Below are 21,045 nucleotides of genomic sequence, written 5' to 3' on the forward strand. Positions count from 1 at the left end.
TTATCGTCACTCAAAAGGAAAAATTCATTAGTCATCGTTATCATCACTCAAAAGGACGATATAACACTTTTAAAATTAAACAAGAAAAATGTATGCAGCACTACATATAGAATTACCCATTAGATACTGCATTATTGGGCCTCACTAAGTTGGGTTTTTCAATATTAAATAGAACCCACCTTCGACGCTTCCACATTCTACGGGCCTAAACTCGGCCCATTTATCTAAAGTTTGTTTTATGGCTTCGGCAGATAATACTATTTCTCCTATAGATTAATTTTTGATTAATATTATATTTTAGTTAAAAATATGTGAACTTAATTTTTTTTTTAGTTCGACCCGATCAAATTAAAATTTTGATCAAACTTAATCCTTATTAAGTGAGTTTGGAATTCTAATTCAAGCCAAATTTCATTTTTGACTAATAAAATAGTGTTAATTAAAAAATAAAATTGATATAATTCGCATATATAAACAATTAATAGTATTTGAAATAAATAAGTTCTTTCAATTTATTTTGATTAAATAAAATATTTCAAAATAAATAGTAACATCTGACTCTTTATCGAAATGGATAAATAAATATTATAACAACTTATATCTATTATTTTTATATTCTATATTGAACTTGAACCTTAATCCTATGAGAATTATCAGGATTTATTTATTTTAATTTTTAAATTTTCCAAGTCTTATCTTGATACAATACTAATTTTCTACATATTTATTTATTTATTCTTCATGAATTGATAACTAAAATAAAAGGGGGTGTTCTCATTCCCACATGCTTTTTAATTGTTAAATTTTGCAAATTGAAAACATAGATAAAATTATACTTAAATGGATGGGTGGAAGTCTGATTCCAATTTTCAGGCAGGTCCTTCTAAACGTATGTAATCATACATAAAAGGTCAGTTTGGGGATGGTACAGTCCATATTGTCTGAACCTGTAAAATGAAATGAAATGATGATAGCTAGACGCATCAATTAAGCCACACAACATACTTAATTAAGTGAATGGATGGGATTGGTGTTGGCATTGATATCAGAATTTAAATAAGCATAAACCGGACCCAAAACCTTTTTCCAGTACTCTCCAGTCTCCAACTTGATAGCTATGTCCTCTCCAACATAAAGTGTGCTCATAAACATCTTTAATTATATTCAAAGATTTATATGGTTAATTAATATTAGTAATACTTACAGAAAGCAGAGTGGACCAACATGAGAAGTGAGATCCTGCTTGAAGGGCCCTCCAATTTTGAACTCATTGCTTGGAGTTATCATCCAAAATCCAACGCCCTAATCGCTACTCACCCATCCATGCACTTTGTTATCTTTGTTATCACACGAGTACAAGTACTTATCGTCTACCTAAAATTCATATGTATTTTATCACGGCTTTTCAAACATTACTCCGCCAATACAACATCACATTTTAATTTTTATGTTATTACAAAGGTTAATTGCCTATAATTACACGAACAATATCCTTATTTATTTTTATTTTTATTTTATCAAAAAATACATAAACTTTTATTTTATTGAAATTGGACCTCAGTCCAAAGTTTGTTGGCTAATATCTTGATTGTCGAGAGTCTGATGGTCAATCCGAATGTGCCGTTGGAAAGCTCTTAACCTTATCTTTCTTATGATACTTAAATTAATGGATTTTGATCAGCAAAAATGGTTGAGAAATGGAATGAAACTTGATGTCTTTAGACTTTATATTTCTCCTTTTTTCCGACCACTCTCGAGGTCCGAAACCTAATAATATGGGTATCATTATAGAGTTATCATCAAAAGGTTCCCAATGGTACATTCGAATCATTCGATGGATATATATATCTCTAATTACAATTATTTAAAAGTGGTGTACAAATTAGAAATTGGAAGGAATGTTGCACCTCACCTCTCCTTTAAGTTGGGGATTAGTTGGATTTGTCAAGAGAACAGCTTCTGGATAGTCAAGAAGTTGGCCTTTGGATCGATCCTCAGTTGTTGGCATAACCCTTTGTCTCTCCTCCGACATTGCCATGTACTCAAATCTATTACCAATACCATAATAATTGTTTATTTAATATTTACACATATCTAAACAATATAATTAATAGGGAAAAGGTGCAAATTGGTCCCCAAAGTAGTAGCCCCTATAGCGTATAACCCCTCTTACTCACTGTGTGTACAACTAAACCCCTGAACTCCGAGAAAAGGGTGCAAATTCCCCCATCTGACTAACGGCTGTTAACGACGTTAGGTCAGAGGGGGGAATTTGCACCCCCTTTTCTCGGAGTTCGGGGGTTTAGTTGCACACACAGTGACTAAGGGGGGTTTTACGCTATAGGGGCTACTACTTCAGGGGCTAATCTGCACTTTTTTCCCTTTTTTTTAATTAACTCTCATCTCTCTCACTCAGCCTTCTTTCTCTCTCGGCCACTGCACCGCCGCTAACGGTGGTTGAATCACTAAGTTGTTGGATCATCTTTTATCAGCAACACAAACGATTAATCCAATTCCAATTCCAATCAAATCGACATTATATAGAAATAGCGAAAATAAGAAGGTTATGATCGTTACATTGTGAGAGGCGTCAAATTTGGCGATGGCGCCAACGCCTTGCCAAACATCACAAACTCGCGAAGCTTCGAGGCGGCTGGCTTGCTTCTGCGGCGTGATTTGGGGGCGACCTTCGCGCTATCTTTTGTTGAAGCAAAGCACAGAGGACGACCGCAAGTTTGAGATAGAGCAGCCGGTGGTAATGGGGAGCATGCACGGCGCTCTTCGTTTGAAATTCGAGCGGTGGAGGCAGGCCGATGCTAAGGTTCAATCCTTCGTCCTCTTCAGAGGAGAATCGAGCAGGAGGCGGCTCTCCGGCCGAGTGCGACTGCACTGGAGCCATGGATTGGCTGCTTGCCGGCCTTTTAGCAGTGGTGGCGGCGATTTCGCCGTATTTGAGAAAAAGATGCGACTCCTTATCGAGAAAAGCTAGGGCTCGCGATCTGTCACAGATTGAGATAGAGAGCATGCGGTGGGTGTCGTTGGCGGTAGGCGGCCGGTTTGCCGGATATCGCGGCGGCGATTTTGGACGGAAGGGGGGAATTAGGGCTCGCCCTTGACGTTGAGCGTGTGCAGCCGAGAGAGCTCCGGGGTCTAGGGCCCAGGAGAGAGGGAAAGGGGCGGCGCCCTCGGCTAGCCTCGCCTGGCCTTGCCGGAGCTTGAATCAGCGGCGGCGGCGGCGATCAGATTTTGGAGGAAGAGGTCTCCCTGTTTTTTTATGCGTGACTTTTGAGAGAAAAGAGAGATGAGAGATAATTTTTTAAAAAAAAGAAGGGAAAAGGTGCAGATTAGCCCCTGAAGTAGTAGCCACTGTAGCGTAAAACTCCCCTTAGTCACTGTGTGTGCAACTAAACCCCTGAACTCCGAGAAAAGGGTGCAAATTCCCCTATCTGACCTAACCTCGTTAACAGCCGTTAGTCAGAGGGAGGAATTTGCACCCTTTTCTTGGAGTTCAGGGGTTTAGTTGCACACATAGTGAGTAAGAGGGGTTATACGCTATAGGGGCTACTACTTCGGGGGCCAATCTGCACCTTTTCCCTAATTAATATGAAAATTTATAAGCTTAATTAGTTACTTGTTCTCTTGGAGCTTGAACACGATTCTTCCTTCTTGGATGAGAAAAGCTGGCCATTCCTTCAATCGCTCGAGCACATTGTATGTACAAAATCCAGGCGAGTCTCGTAGTATTACAAATCTATTGATTGATATTTTTTGGATTTTTTTTATGATATAAGAAAAATCGGTCGAAAATTAGTACTAGTATACAATTATAAGCAATAAATTCTATAAATACATGAAGTATACCCAAATTTTAATTTTTAGCCAATAATAATTTTTTGATCAATTAATACATAAACTTTGAACTTTTTACAGTTCAACTCAAATTAAAATTTTGGCAATATTATATCCTATGTGGATGCCAATGTATTACATGGAAACATCATCTCCTTTTCTTTTTTTCTCATAACTAACTTATATAAAAACGGCGCAAAATAATTTTTTGGCATCTATATGTAGGATTAAATGTGTTCGGAATTTTAATATGGGCTGAATTTCAAAATATTCAAAATTTATGTAACAATCGACAAGAAAATGGTGTTAGTTAGTTGAAAATCAAATATTGGGTTTTTATATATTTAAAGGCAATTAAACTCTTACAAATAAATGAAAGTTTTAAAATTATTTAACCTTTTATCGACGTTTAAAGGAACTCTTGAACTTCCAACAGCCCATGTTGAGGTGAAGCTGATTTCCGTTTGATCTTTGCTATGCATTAGAATTTTGTAGCTTGTGCCTGCAAACCTGAACAAAATATTTAATTGATTTTCATGTTAGCATTATGTTCTCGTGAAGGTTGATTTTGACTGATTAATACTTAAATTATGAGAAATCATGCAAATCTATTATTAAAAACGTTGGCACATGACAATTAAGTAGAAAGTAGAAACTTCGATGTATGTATATTTTAGTACCACGTAAGCTCAAGCCATGTCCATTTTGTGACGGAATGAGATTCAATATACCATATTTTATGTTCCATTTTGTGTCTCATTTTCAATTTTATTTATTTTTTTATATATTTTTTCTTCAATTTCAACTTTGTATGCTTTAATTTAATTTTATGATTATTAACTAGGGTTTATTCCATCAATCTAGGGTATATAATTATTTTTTATCATTTAATTTCACTTTTAATAGTTAATAATAGGTTGATAAATTCAAAGTCATGGTATATACTTTTTAAAAAATAAATTTTTTGAAATAAAAATTAAATATAATTCATAGTATTATAATAAATTTTATTTTTATAAAAAATATTTTTAAAATAATAAATATAAGCATGGGACACAGTGACACATAAAATTTGTGGGACACTGGATCTCATCTCATTTTGTGACACTCCGACTCAACTTTCACGGATCAAAAAATTTATCCAATAATAGATTTGCATAGTTTTTTTTGGATCTTATGAATCTGGACCTGGATCTCATTTTTTTGGATCCAATGGATCTGAACTGAATCTGGGCCTAAGTCAAAAAATTCGGATCTAGATCTGGACCAAGTAAGATCCGGTCCAGATCCGACCCATTGCCATCCCTAATCATGTTTGAACAAGTGTACTCCATTGGATGGCAAAACAGCTTCGATATTTTCTTCTAACATCATTGGCCTGAAATTAATAATAAAATCGGATTATGAAATTAATTAATGAGTCTCATTTTGAGATAGTCATTTCTAAAAAACATAAAATTTGACTATTTTTTACGTTTTAAGACTGTTTTGCCCTTAATTGGGGCAGATCGAATTCGGGTTTTCGGATTAGATACACTTGGCACTATTAGTGCCAAAAGTACCAGCAGGAAAAAAAAATTAAGTAAATTGGTACTTTTGGCATAAATGACAATATTAGTGCCAAAAGTACCAACAGAAATTTAAAATAATAATAATAATAATAATAATAATAATAATAATAATAATAATAATAATAATAATAATAATAATAATAATAATAATAATAATAATAATAATAATAATAAAACAAGTAAATTGGTACTTTTGGCACAAATGAAAATATTAGTGTCAAAAGTATCATTCGATGATTAAACCGTAAATAAAGAATCTAAACCCTAAATAAAGAATATAAACCCTAAATGGAGAATCTAAATCCTGAATAGGGAATCTAAACCCTAATTAAATTGAGAATCTAATTCCTACGAGGAAGTGTTCAAAATGACCATATAACTGCACTCATCTGTATAAGATAAGACAGTGTATCAGCACAAGTATATGACACTATTGACACTAATATGGTCACTAGTACCATTCGTGCATGACACTATTGACACTAATAGTGCCAAGTGTACCAATTTACTTGATTTTTTTTATTTTTTTTTCTGTTGGTACCTTTGGCACTAATAGTGTCAAGTGTACCTAACCCGCACGTAAATCCGAATCCGTTCCGCCCTAATTAAGGGGAAAATGGTCAAATTTTGTGTTTTTCAAATCAGTGGTCAAAACTTGTGTTTCCTTCTTCAAAATGGTCATACGAATGTATTATTTCTTAATTCATACTCAATAAAGATCTGAATAAATGGCATAGGATAGACTTTACATTATAGCCCAAGATCTGAACAAAGATCTTGCGTGATTTTAAACTCGTCACATATATCCTGATCAAATTGTTCACTAGCATATCAAGTCATCCCTCCTAGGCAAGGGCTAGGGTGAACTTGAACCCTCAATCGAATCGGAATTTTTTGGCAATAGGTCATTTCAAATTTAAAAAGTATTTCATTAGTCTTTTGAAAAAATATACATATTTTATCATTTTGGACAATCTATCAAAAAACTTACACTTTTCATTTTTAAACACTAACCCAACCACAATCCTTGTATTTTACTTTTCATATATAATCATAAAAAATACCATAATTAATTGTGTATTACTATTACTTTTTGTTAAAGTAACATAACACTATATAAAATGGAACTCCGCCCTTCTTCACTCATCTAACATTTCTTAAAACTCGTGTCACTTATATAGTTTATGTTTTTTCAGAGACGAAGTGAGTATATATATATATATATAAATAAAACAAAGTCTCGACTTTTTTCTATAGTTCTAGCAGTGCAAGCAGATATCTAGCGCGCTTACCGATCGAATTCTTGAGAAAAGGTTAGTGAAAAGAATAGGTGTTGGGTATCTTCGCCTAGCCAGGGTTACACCTCTTGATTTCCGAACCTCCTGTCTTCCCCACTCGTGCTCAAGCACTTGAATCTTCGTCTTCTTCTTCTCCTCTGTAGACCTTTGAATTCTCTGCTCTGGAGAGACGACTTCGCTGCTCGGGCGAGATGACTTCGCTGCTCTGGCCTTCGACTCGACTTCGCTGCCCTGGAAGACTCGACTTCGCTGCTCTGGCACCTCGGCGACTTCGTTGCTCTGGCGAGACGACTTCTCTGCTCGGCCAGAGACGACTTCGCTGCGCTGGCCTTCGACTTCGCTGCTTCTTCTTTCTGTACCTGCAAAACACAAAGAAAGGCAGCAAGTAAAAGAGAAAACAAAGTAATCCTGAAGGAAAGAGAGAAAGTAAGAAATTCAGAGGGAACTCAAGGTTTGGGAAAAATGTGTCCTCGGGACACTTTGGCTCAGATTTTTTCCACAGTAGGCAGGGCCCTTCCGGCAGCTCAATGATCACGGTTCAAAGGGAACAGGAGAAACAGATCAGCACCCCAATCCCGATTGCACAGCCACCAGCAGCAGGAATCCGATGGACAGGATTCCGATGGCTTGCACACCCACAAAGTATCACCAACCAGGAAACCGATGGACAGGAATCCGGCGATACAAGCACTCAATCGAAGTGAAGTTCACACCCACAGTCACCAATCAGGAAACCACGAACATGAATCCGGCGACACTTCAAGAATAGCAGAGGCTTCCAAGAAAAACGGTGTGAAAACTTCCTTCCGATTGAAAGACTTGCAGCAGGGATAAAAAGGAGTGGCGGTCATTGGGAAGGAGGGTGGAGCATTGAAGTCGGAGGTGGGAATCGAGGAGACGGGCGGCGAAAAGATGAAGTGGCGCAGGTGAGTGAGGATGAGGGGAGTAAATCTGAAGGGCAGTGGGCTTAGGGTTTGGGAATGGGCCGGGTAGCAGATTTGGGCTAGGGAAGAGTATTGGGCCAGAGGAGTTAATGATAATTGGGCCAACTCTCCACAATAGGTACTGCAGAGGAAGCGCAAGCCTCCAAATAATCCATCCATCTCTCAGCAGAGGCTTTTTATAGCTATGTTTATGCAAATTTGAAGCAATTCTAAGAATGAAAAGCCTCTACTTCTCCAGTTTTTGCTGCATTTTTTTATGATTATGAAGAGATTAATGGATAAATAATAAGTTGAAAAAACTCCAAGAAACATCACCTTTTATACAAATCTCGTCAGATCGATGAAATTGATTTTTCTTTTCACGTAATGGAAAAGAGGAAAAGGCTAGAGTTCAATTCATGCAATTTATTTTTGTTTAAAGACGCCACTTTTCAACAAGCAATTACGAGGGACTGTGGACTTTGAGATTTTGATCATTAATATAAAGTAATAAATGGAATTTTCATTTTTCATCCTCATGCAAGTTAAAATGGAAATATCATTTAACATTTAATATTTATTTAAGGATTTATTAATAGATTATTTTCACAATTAATGAAACATTGATTTTATTATGATCAAGGAAAAGTTTGACAATAAGGCGCAACTTTGTTGGTAGGAGTCGTAGGACGTTTTATCTCCAACTAATAGATTGCGAGTTTCGAATCACCTACGGTTAGTAAGGTTAGCGACGTACCTAGTATTTGTGAGTATTTGATTCCTTTTTAATGAAGAATAGTATCCGATTATTCGATTTGATTCTATCCAAATTATGCGATTCAAAATAATGTAAGACTATATCCGATATATTTTACAAACATTAATTAAATATTTATTATTTATTAATGTAGCTTTTTTGTTTTGTTTAATTCTCTTTTATTTCAATAAAGTATTTCAAATCAAAATTAGAGAAAAACGTAATGCATGCATGCTTTTGCAATTCGTTAGCAAATATTCTATTAACAATAGCGTATTAAATCTCTTAAACAATTGCAACTCAAAATAATTCATAATCATAAATAATTCCTAAGCAAATCAAAAGAAAAATATATATTATTACCTTACAAAAAAGAATTGGAATCAACAAAAAATTATTGTGTAATATTTGATTAAATACAAAGTAAGAAAATTGGAATAAACAAAGGAAATAATCATGACTTTGGCCCCCCAAAAAAAGTCCTCGTCAAATTGCATATAAAAAGATTTGAACTCATGACCTAATAAATACAATTAATTTCACGTTTTGCCACATTATCTAATTAATATAAGCATTGTGTGTTAATACTTTTATTTGGAATAAAATAATTTGACCTTTTAACAAATATTTTCTTTTCTTATATAACAAATATATAATGGATGATTAGTAACATGAGTATATATTTTCATTTAGGATTATTAACAAATATTTTTGTTTTTCTATCAACAAATATTTACATCCATTACTAAAAAAATACTTAAATATCTATTATTCGTTTTCATTGAACAAATATATAATGGATCATTATTATAAAATATTTGTATTTTTTTATCAATTTGAATTTAAATATTCAATATTTTCATTTTTATTAAACAAATATACATTGGATCATTGACTTTTTATATTTGGAATAAATATGAAAATAAATACATGCACATTTAAGAATTGATAAAAATAGAAACAAATATTTATTCCATAATTAAGTTTGGATGAGACACAATTAAAGTAATTGAAGGAAACAAATAAATTAGGCTTCCAAAACACATGCAAATTGTGACTTATAGGCGGCAATATTAAGTTAAGGGTAGAATAGGATCAGAAAAATAATAATTAATACTATTTAAAATATAAAGATAGTATATTTATACATAGTATGTACCCTTACTAAATCCTACTGTATATGAATAGGACTACTATTATAGATATTCAAAAGAAAAAAACTGATTTGATATTAAATTCGTATCCCAACTGTATTTGATTTTATTATTGTAAATTTGTCATTTCCTTTAAACATGCATATAAATCTGCACAAAATAAATTATAAGAGCCCCTCGATCAGCCCTGTGTATATGTTTCACTTTGCAATATATCTTTAAGAAACATATCTGTTAGAAGATGGTGAGAAGTGAAATTGTGGTGTTTGCAATTGTGTTGCAAGCCTTTCTTGTTGCAGCAGCAGTTGCCAATGATCATCGGAAAATAATATTGGGGCAGCTGCCCAAAGGCCCCATTCCGCCGTCGGGTCCTTCCAACAAAACAAGCGATGACTTTCCGCCGCCGTCACCGCCACATCTCCCCCGCAACGAGCAACCGAAATTTATTTCGGGGCAGCTTCCGAAAGGCCCGATCCCGCCGTCTGGTCCGTCAAACAGAAGAGGCGACGACCCGCCGCTGCCACCCCGCCACCCCCATGGCATCTTCTAGAATGCATGTTCATTCTTCTACAAATTTAAATATATCTATTATTTCTTACATCCTAATTCATCCTCGCTTTCGCGTATTATGGATTTTTCAAAAAGATCTGTAAAAGGAACTATAATTGTCATAACGACAACAATATATTAAATTATTTCTTTTTTGGCAATTTTACATGTTTATATATTGATGACTTTTTTTATATAAATTTAAATATTGATGACTAAGTGAGTTACTTCACTTTCAACAAATAATTTTGGGGTTGTATGTGTGCGTTTTCTTTATTTAATATTATTAATTTATCTAAAAAAATTGGGGTTCAAATCACCTAAAATTTTAATATATGTGACATGTTCTCTATTTTTTCTAATAATAATTTTTTAAATAAAATACTAATATAAACATATGCCTTAAAATCTAATAAATTTAATTACATTGCTATAGTAAATTGCCTAACTTTAACTTGTGCGTGTTGTAATGTCTTCAATTATCATACTTCCTCCGTCCTCGATATTGTTAACGAGTTTTAAGAAAGTGTTAGATAGTAGTTGATAATAATGAGTATTGTTGTTAGTGGAGTTTAGGTCTCACTATGATTTTGATGAATGAAGTTTGTGGATCCTGCTAATATAAATGGAAGTGGAAATGATAGTTGTGAAAGGATCAAAATGGCAAAAGTGAAAACCATATCATGATCGAATCATTTTTGTAATAATTAATCTTTCGATTGTCTCCTTACTACAAGAGTAGTTTTTTAAATCATTAAAAGGCGGATTTAATATTAATAATTTAGCTAGGAAGGAGAATTTTATCAATATATAAGTTGTTGGAGGTATTTGGCACGAAAATGAGCATGTTTAGACAGATTATTCTTGACTATAGGGTTTATGTTTTTTTTTTTTTTGGTTATTATTTTTTTAGAAGTATTTTAGGGGGTTATTAACCTCGAACAATCCTGCTCCTGCGGAGATGGATGAGGTAGTAGGGCTCATTAACGAAAGAATCAGCCCGATAGATTATGCCACCTTGGAGAGATTGTATATGGCGGAGGAAATAAGAAGAGCTATTTTTTATATGCATCCAATCAAAGCATCGGGGCCTGTTGGCTTTAATGCCAAATTTTGTTTCAAAGATTCTAACCGGCAATGGAAGAGTTTATGCCAAGGCGAGTGTTGGAGGTTCTTAATAATATAACAACCATTAATGACTGGAACTATACCTTAGTTGCTTATTCCAAAGGTTGATAAACTTGAATAGTTTAGACCTATAAGTATGTACAACACAACCTACAAAATTGTCTCTAAAGTACTGATGAATAGGATGCGGTTGGTACTAGGCAATGTTATCGATCAAGCTCAAAGCGCTTTTATTAGTGTGAGCTGATTACAGATAATGTGTTTATCGGTTTTGAATGCCAACATTGGCAACAAGGGAGGAAGAAAAGGGGAAAATGATATGTTGCTGATGGAATGGAATATTCTCGAGGGTGTGATGCATAGATTGGGCTTCCCAGATAATCTATGTGCGCACATTATGAGGTTTGTAAGCTTCTTTTTCTTTCTTGTTGAATTGGTGTGTGTTTGGCGAACTCAAGCCAACGAGGGGACTTCGCTAGGATGATCCACTATCACTTTTTCTATTTGTGATATGCGCCCAGGGATTTTCCTCACTTTTCCGTAGCTATAACGGACAATCTCACATTCATGGAGTACCAATCATTCTGAGGCAGTGTTATGTGCATTTTTGTGATACTTGGTGATGATTTTTAGCTACATTTGAATGCACCCTTGGCCTATTTCTCGTTGATTTTTGTTATGTTATGGTGAGAATGATCATGTTGCCTTGTACTAGATGCAGGAATTCTTAAAGTGGGATTTTGCAAGTTAATTTTGCCTTGATTTTGTACCCCGTGACCGCGCCATTGACCTCCGCGGCTGCACCCTCATGCTTAAGGCCATGGCGCCTTGCTCGCGCCTCTTCATGAAGTCGAGACCTGCAGCCATGCCCATGGGCCACGGTCACGACCTCTACCTTTGGACGCCGACGCCCCCAGCTCGTACCCCTACTTGCGTGATGGTCTCATTCCACAAAAGTGAAGGCCGCCGTCGCGCCTACCTCTCAGTCACGCCACAGAATTAATGGCAGGCCTATTTTTTGTGTCGTATAAATAGCTGCTCTTTTTCTCTCAGTAGAGTATGATTTTCAACACTAAAAAACACTCTTTTCTAGTTTTCTTTTGAGTATTTCATGTATTTGCTTGGAGATTGAAGACAACCTTGGATTTTAGTATTGTAAGAATCGTTGGAGTTGTCGTTTTTATTGTGGATTGAATTGTTGGTTAATTTATGCTTGTCACTTTATTGTTGTTTTTATTTTTCTAATTTTTACATCTAAATATTTTATGTTAAGTATTGGATTAAAAATACAGATAAGTGAAATGGTTAATATTGAATCAAAATATATTTCACAAATTTTGAAAAATATTTTATCATACTCGTTTTTATAAGCAAAGTAATGGAGTTGGAAATCAAATAATGAGAAAAAATCTCATGTAATCAATCAGGTGAACACATTATTTTCAGGTCAGCCCTATAGGGTTTCGGGTTATTTTTGGATCAATCCTATCGAGTTCGGGCTATTCGGATTGTAATTTGTATTGGGTTGAAAATTTTTAGCCCTCACCCTTTCGAATTGACGGGTTAATCGGGTCAGCTCACGAATTTAGGGTTGGATTGACATACCTAGATACAATTTTGATGATTGTTGTCGCTGCTATAATATTCTTTGATTAATCTGAATATTAAGAGCATCAACAGTGGGGACACGATAGGGGGGACTCGAGTCACCCCCGAGATCGGGTCGCCCACTACAGGTGAGGGTGACACGAGGGTGGCCTGATGGAACGGGGCAGCCCCGATGGAGAAAATGGTTGGCGCGTGTTTTACACGCCCCTTTATTAAAAAAAATCGAATTTTGAAGTGGAACGACTCTCTTGTTTCTCTCTCTCTTCCCAACGGCTAAAATAGCTGTTTTCTTCTTTTTTCTTTTTTTTTCTTTTTTTTTTTAATTTTTTTCATTCTATAAATACCTCTCTTTTTCTTCTTCAAACACACACATAAAAATCCTCTCTTCCACTCTTCATCTATTCCTCCTTCATTCACACACTCAAAAAATGGAGCAATTCGATGATACTCCGTCGTCTTCGTCCGATGGGATCATGGAAAAGATCATCGATGAGCTCCAGGAGCAGAAACAGTTGCTTGCTTCGATGTACTCCCAACCGACGCCGGAACGTGTTATTCATCACCGTCAATACGTCCACCGTGATCGTAAGAGTGCCCATTTACGTCTTATGCAAGACTACTTAAACGACAATATGACGTACGAGCCTGTATTTTTTCGACGTCATTTTCAGATGCAGAAGGAGTTGTTCTTGCGCATCGTCGAAGCTGTTCAAGGTGAAGATATTTACTTCCAAATGAGCCATGATGCATGAGGTCGGGACTCTCTCACACCTTTGTAGAAATGCACGGCGGATAAATTAGCCACCGACGTCAATGCGGATACTTTCGACGAGTATCTCAAGATTGCCGATACGATGGGGCGTCAATGCCTCAAGAAGTTCTCCACGGCTGTCATCCGAGTATTTGGAGCCCATTATCTTCGCCTTCTAACGCCGACGGACATCTAACGCTTTACTCAAATGCATGAGGTGCGACACGGATTTCTCGGGATGCTCGGGAATCTTGATTGTATGCATTGGGCGTGGAAGAATTGCTCAAAGGCGTGACACGACGCATATACACGCGGTGATCTAGGGGAACCCACCATGATCTTGGAGGTCGTTGCATCCCACGATCTGTGGATTTTATATGCCTTCTTCGGCGTTGCTGATTCGAACAACAACATCGATGTTCTGAACCACTCGCCTCTCTTCTCCGACGTGTTGGATGGAACGGCGCCGCCGATGATCTTTCAGGCCAACTTGCGCTACTACCAGATGGGCTACTACTTGTGCGACGGCATATATCTGGAGTGGCGTTGTTTTGTCAAGAGTCCACCGATGGCGATCAATCCGAAGGAGGCGAGGTTCAAGAAGATGCAAGAATCGGCACGGAAGGATGTCGAACGTGTCTTTGGAGTGCTTCAAGCTCGATGGGAAATCATTCGAAGTCCGGCGCGAGGTTGGTACGTCAAGAATCTCAAGGACATCATGATGTGTTGCATCATTCTCCACAACATGATTGTGGAGAACGAAGGTGATAGAGCTGCCCATTGGAGAGATGACGACGCAGTTAACGGGACGTCTAGTAGTGACTCGACGGAGAGTACTCGAGCAACCCCGATTTTCTTCGAGGAATACGTGCAAAGAGAAGTAATTCTCCGAGATAGGCAGATGCATGTTGTGTTCCAACATGATTTGATGGAGCACGTTTGGGCACGTTTCGGACATCTAGGGTCGGAATAGTTATTTTATGATATGTTTTTAAATTTTTAAGATTTATGTAATTTTTAAGATTTTAAAATTAATTTAATTTAAATTTGAAGTAAATTGCGTTATTTAAATTTGTGCAATTAAAATTAAATGAAAAATACAATAATCAAAAATAAAAAGATTCATGTTATCCCACTGAAACCTCTTTAACCCACCGTGTTCCTCTAAGAACGCCTTCCATTGAGCTAATATATCGAGAATGGGATGACCTAGAATTGTAGTTTCAATATTGGCCCAATGGGCCGAGTCTATCAACATACAGTGGCAGGCACTTTTACCCCTAAAATTCAAATGTGTTAGTTCGTAACTCATATTTATTGAATAAAACATTAATACTTTTCAAGAAAATTAAGAGATAACACTACTTCTTGTGTAAAGACAATACTTACAAAACAAAAACATAACTTTTTTAACTAGAAAGTAATTTTAAGTCTAAAGGTGCTTATACTTTATTGAATAATTTTATTTGGAATAATAATATTTTATTAAGGAGATTAACTTTGCTCGGTTCTGAAAAGCTCGTCATATTAAAATATAACTAATTTTAAATGTAAGTTGAAATATTTTGGAGTTTACTACTAGACGGAAAGGGATCCTTCAATGTATAGATTCTTCTATAGTAACGTTGGTCGTATTAAAACCACACACCAAATCCCAATTTTAAAATCAATCAATAGTGACTAATTAAGTGCACTACATCCATTCAATTGTAAACAATAATTATAAAATTAATATTTTAAGATTCACAGACAAATGACATTCCGACTATTAAATGGAAATTTAATCAATAATCATGTTTTTATTGTTATTTACTTTAGGTCTAATCCCGCTTTATTTTTTGTTGTGATTTAGAGCATCGGTCTAGCGCCGCCATCTAGCCGTCCGCCTAGAGCCGCACCAGTCACCACCATTGGCGCACCCGACCAATTTGAAGCGGGGCTATAGGAGAGAATTGGGTGCAAAAGTATTTATACGGGCATGCAATGCACTCACCTTATTTAATTTTTTTATTTTGTGATTTTAATTTCAATTTTAAGTAAATTTAACTTCATTTTTTATAGTGTACTACATATTAAAAAGATGCTTACACTTTTTGATGTAAATACAATACAAAATCAATATTATATAGCTTCTCTTTTTATAGTGTATTACACATCGTAAAGAAACATACACTTTTCGATGTGGTATACAATACAAAATCAATGTCATGTAGCTTCTTTTTTATAATGTATTACACATTGTAGATAAGCATACACTTTTCGATTTGGAATACAATACAAAACCAATTTTTTCAATTCTTTTAATTTTTACTTGATTTTTAGTTTTAATTTTTCATTTTTTTTAATTTTAAAATTCTAAACTTTTTCAATTCTTTTTAGCACTTCCTCCGTCAGCGAAAAAGAGTCCTACTTACCCCTTTTCTTTGACAACGAAAAATAGTCACATTTAATTCTTTGAACCATCACATCATGTCTTTTCTCCTATATTTAAATATAAATGATACTTTTATTCTATTTTTTAACTAATAATATATTTTTATTCTACTTTTTTGTACTAACACTACCCTACAAATAATATTTTTATTCTACTTACAATAACTTTAACAATTTTATTAAAACTCGTGTTCACATTTAAAATGAGACTCTACAAATAGTATATTACTATTTTATTTTAATTATTGTAATTCTAAAACTCTAAGTTCAATAATAAAATTATTTTAAAGTTCAATATTTATTTTAATTATTGTATTTTATTTCAATATTAAATTAAATTTCAATAAAATATTAGATTAAAAAATTAATTAATTAAAATAAAATAGAATGAAAATGAAGAAATTAAAGCCTTTCTTAAAGTCAATATATTGAAGAATGGGGGTCTAAAATGAGGATCACCTCTTCAAAGCCTCTCTAAATGAAGATGCGTTTAATATTTTAGCACGTACATCAAATTTCTAATATTGATGTGATCGCTTTATTATTTTATTGTTTCCTGCAAATAATTTGTCCCACATTTATAAAATCCATGACAGTGATATGATCAAAAGTTTGAGCTACGATTGCGATGGGAATCTTTCTTTTTCTCGTGTTGTAGACTTTTTTTTTTGATAATAAGGAGAAATATTATTACGACATATTCGAAACGGCAATATCTAGAAGCCAATTAGAAAAATCGGTCTTCCAGATTATAGGATCAGAAACACAAAAGGAAAATCGTATTGTAGACTTGAATTAGTTAAATGTACAACACGTAAAAGAGGTGTAGAGTGACCTCACAAATTAGAATTAATGCTAAAAATAATATTCTTAAAATTTTAAATTATAATAGTAACATTAACAATGCCTTCTTGAATGGTGATTTAGAAGATGTCATTTATATGAAGCAGCCACAAGGCTTTGAGAATCCCAGTCACTCTGACTATGTTTGCAAATTGCAGAAGTACTTGTATGGTCTCAAGCAGGCTCCTCGCGCATGGTATGATAAGCTCAGGGGCTATCTCTATGAACTTGGTTTCAAACGCTCTACCTCGAATTTATCTCTATTCTACAAAAATTCAGGTGGTTCTCTCACTTTAGTTCTTGTATATGTGGATGATATACTTGTCACAGGGGATGACTCGGCTTATGTACTCCAACTGATCTAGCAGCTTCATGATATTTTTGCGCTCAAACATCTTGGTGAGGTACACTATTTTCTTGGCATAGAGGTAGCCAAGCCAAATTCCTCTACTTACAATCTATGTCAGTCAAAGTATCTGAATGATCTTCTTGCCAAAACCAGTATGACTTCCTGTAAACCATGTCCCACACCTATGGTAACTTCCAAAACTTTCTAAACTTGGTGGTACACCATTTTCTGATCCATCGCTATACCGAAGCACTATTGGAGCATTGCAATATCTCACTTTAACTCGTCCAGATATAGCTTTCTCCATCAACAAACTTAGACAATTCTTATCATCTCTATCTGATCTGCATTGGGCTGCTTGAAAAAGAGTTTTGCGCTATCTCAAGGGTACTTCTCAACTTGCTCTTCAGTTCACCTCATCCTCTGCGTTAAAGTTTACTGGTTTTTCGGATGCAGACTACGCCAGCTATCCCGATGACCGCCGTTCTACCGGAGGTCACTGTGTTTTCTTAGGTGAAAATTTATTGCTTTGGAGCTCAAAGAAATAGCCTGTAGTTTCTAGGAGCAGTGCAGAGTCGGAGTATCGCTCCCTTGCAAATGTTGCCACTGAACTAATGTGGCTTCAGTCGCTTTATCAAGAGTTGGGACTCTCTTTTACTCATCCTCATCAAGTTTGGTGTGACAACACCGGAGCTGTTTCCCTCTCAGCAAATCATGTATTTCACTCGCGAACAAAACATGTTGAAGTAGATATACACTTCGTTTGGGAAAAAGTAATGGAGAAAATCATTGAAGTAGGGCATGTTCCAACTGAAGATCAAGTAGCAGATATCTTCACCAAACCACTCCCGGAGTTTCGATTTTGTTTGCTTCGTTCAAAGTTAAAACTTGTACAGCCAGGTTGATTATATAAAGATCAATCATTTTTTGGAGTATGTTATGAGTATTGTCAGACATGAATCAGCATAGATGAGTCAGCAGTCTAGTCAGCAAAGTTTATTAGATTGTTAGATTGTTAGCTGAAGAAGTTAGAATAATTAGGAGCGATTATTATGCTTTCTCTCGTATATTTGTAAATACTTTGTATCTGGTTAAGCTTTTGAATATACTAAAAATCACTCTCCAAAATCTCTCTCTCTTTACTCTTGTTTTTTTCTCTCACTTTACAGTATGTTTAACAGAGGCGGAGGGGCATAATTTTGTGGTAATCATTGACTTATCGTATATACAAGCAAAATCTTGAAACTAAACACTATGGACTCCTAGAACTTTGAAGTGAGATTTATCTCATTAAGAACCAAAAAAAGAAAAGGAAAAAAAAAGGGGGGGAAAAGTGCAACTCAATTTTCATCGTCATCACCATTAACTCCTTGAGCGTCCATGTTCCCGCCACGTGTCTCCAGATTCTTCATAGTAATCAATTTTCTTTTCCGGAAATAAACATAAATAAAGAAGGGAAGGGAAATTATATGGAGCCATAATTATGGCTGCCATAATACCCTTAACATTATATGGAAAATATTTGTGACTAAAATGTCCCAAAACTATTTTTGGATATGTTTTCTTAATTATCAATTATTCTTCATTCTATAATTAGATTTAAATATCTAACCAATTATATAATCTTCTTTTAAGCATGTTGATCATAATTCTTCATTACAATTTACAACATTAATTTAGAGATGGCGGTTTACTTTTTTTTTTTTTTCTCTCTATGATTCTTTATCTTAAATATATTTTTTCTTATTTTCGCAACATTGTATTTTGAGAAAAACTATATATAATATACATCTTAAATGACACATGAAAATACATTTAATTTAAAATATAACATATATATGAATATAATTTAAAATGAATAAGTTAGTTTCATTTAATGTTTTAACATAGTAAAAAAAAACTTTTATTTTTTGGGTTGATTTTTGTCATTTACTTGACACCACAAATCGTGGCCTTTTCAACTTTTCTATCTCTCCTTTTTATTCTTTTTTCTTTCCCATATTGAATTATTTCTTAGTTTTGATTTATGAACTGTGCAATACATTTATATACTTATTTATTTACTTTCAAAAATGTTTTAATTTTAATTTTATAATTTTAATACTAAATTATCCAAATAATTCTAAAAATTTATTTCTTTATAATTATTATTCTTGAGGAAAATGAAATAAAAATAAATAAATTTTGATGATATATACGGAGTATCATATAAGTATAAATATGTTACAGAATATAAAAAAAAATCTTGAAATGAAATTAATGAAATATAGATGATGCTGATGATCATGACATAAAGTAAGTTAAGTTTTAAATTATTTTTTATTGATCTTCCAAAAAATTGCTTTTATGTTGATCCATATTTCTCTACATATTTCTTTGAAATTGAACTGACATATAGAAATTATAGTTAATTACAATTGCAGTTTAGGCGAGAAAATAGTTTTGCTATGATTAAATATTTTACACAAATAAGATCAAATTACATAAATAAGATCAAAATAGTTAAATATTTTACATAAATAAGATCAAATTACAAACTTTAGTTAGATACTTCCATGTTCGTAGATAGCTTGATATATTGGAATTGAATTGTTGAAATTTACTTTGAATCGATATAAGAATATTTAGTAAAATAATGTGATTTTAAATATAAAAAAAATATTTATATTTATTACGTTAAGATATAAGAAAAAAGAAACACAAAATAATATATTCGAATGATATTTAATAAAATAAATTGAATATACAAAAAAATTAAAAAAATAACACTTCTAAAAGGAATTGATCTAAAACCTATCAAATATTAGTTTAACTCATTGTCATCTTACCTCCTCGTTACATGCAATCCTAAATAGAAAAAATAAAGCATTTTACATGTCAACTTATATATACTTTTCTATTACACTCTTATAATGCTCTAATCTTTTCTCGAGTAAAACTACATCTTCTTAACACTCTTATTACATATTTTTCGAGTACCTCGTATTTAATTATGGCAAATTAACTTAGGGATGTAAACGAACCGAATCGAAACGAATATCATTGGATTCGATTCATATTCGTAAAAGTAATTGTATATTCGAATCGGCATTCGAATATCTTTCGAATCATATTTTACTATTCGTATTCGATTCGTATACTGATTCGCGAATACTCGAATCGAATCGAATATTCGTTTCATTTTTTTAGAAGTGTATGTTATACAATTTAAATCGAATATTTTATTCAAAAATTTCTACTATTTAGTTTAATTTGAATATATTCAATTCGCGATTTTAATAAAAAAATTCTAAAATAATATTTCAAATAATATGGAGATCACGAACATTACATTACATTTACTTAAAAATTCAATAATATATGCTAAAAATATATTCTTCTGTTTCAAACATTTGAATAAATAAAGCAAACATCAATAAGAACTCTTATATAACACTTCAATAAATAGAAGTACGTCATAGCATTTCAATGAACTAGAATTGTTTGAATAAATAAAGCAAGCATGCGAATGCCATCAACAGTGCAATTATTGTAATTCACTTTTATTTTAATAAATATTACTAGTATTTTTTATTTATTTTACTTTAAATCTATTTTATTATTTACTTTTAGTATATATATATATATATGTGTGTGTATATATCGAATATTTTCGAATACCGAATCGAATATCGTGATTCTCGAATTATATTCGATAACTAAACGAATCACAAAAAGTATTTGTATTCGTATTCAAATCATAAAAGTTCGTATTCGAATATCAAAAATTTGAATCAAATACCGAATCGAACCAATATTATTTGATTCATTTACATCCCTAAATTAACTAGCC

The 21,045-nt window shown here is 33.7% G+C and overlaps 1 long non-coding RNA gene across 1 annotated transcript; it reads left to right on the top strand.

Moving 5' to 3' along the window:
• The first annotated feature begins 11,402 nt into the window (after window positions 1-11,402).
• Window positions 11,403-12,465, top strand: LOC131001726 (uncharacterized). The gene is made up of 2 exons (XR_009094006.1): window positions 11,403-11,631; window positions 11,945-12,465. It is a non-coding gene; the product is annotated as an uncharacterized LOC131001726 (long non-coding RNA).
• The last annotated feature ends 8,580 nt before the right edge of the window (window positions 12,466-21,045 follow it).

This window comes from Salvia miltiorrhiza, chromosome 8 (assembly GCF_028751815.1).
Source record: "Salvia miltiorrhiza cultivar Shanhuang (shh) chromosome 8, IMPLAD_Smil_shh, whole genome shotgun sequence".
NCBI lineage: Eukaryota > Viridiplantae > Streptophyta > Magnoliopsida > Lamiales > Lamiaceae > Salvia > Salvia miltiorrhiza.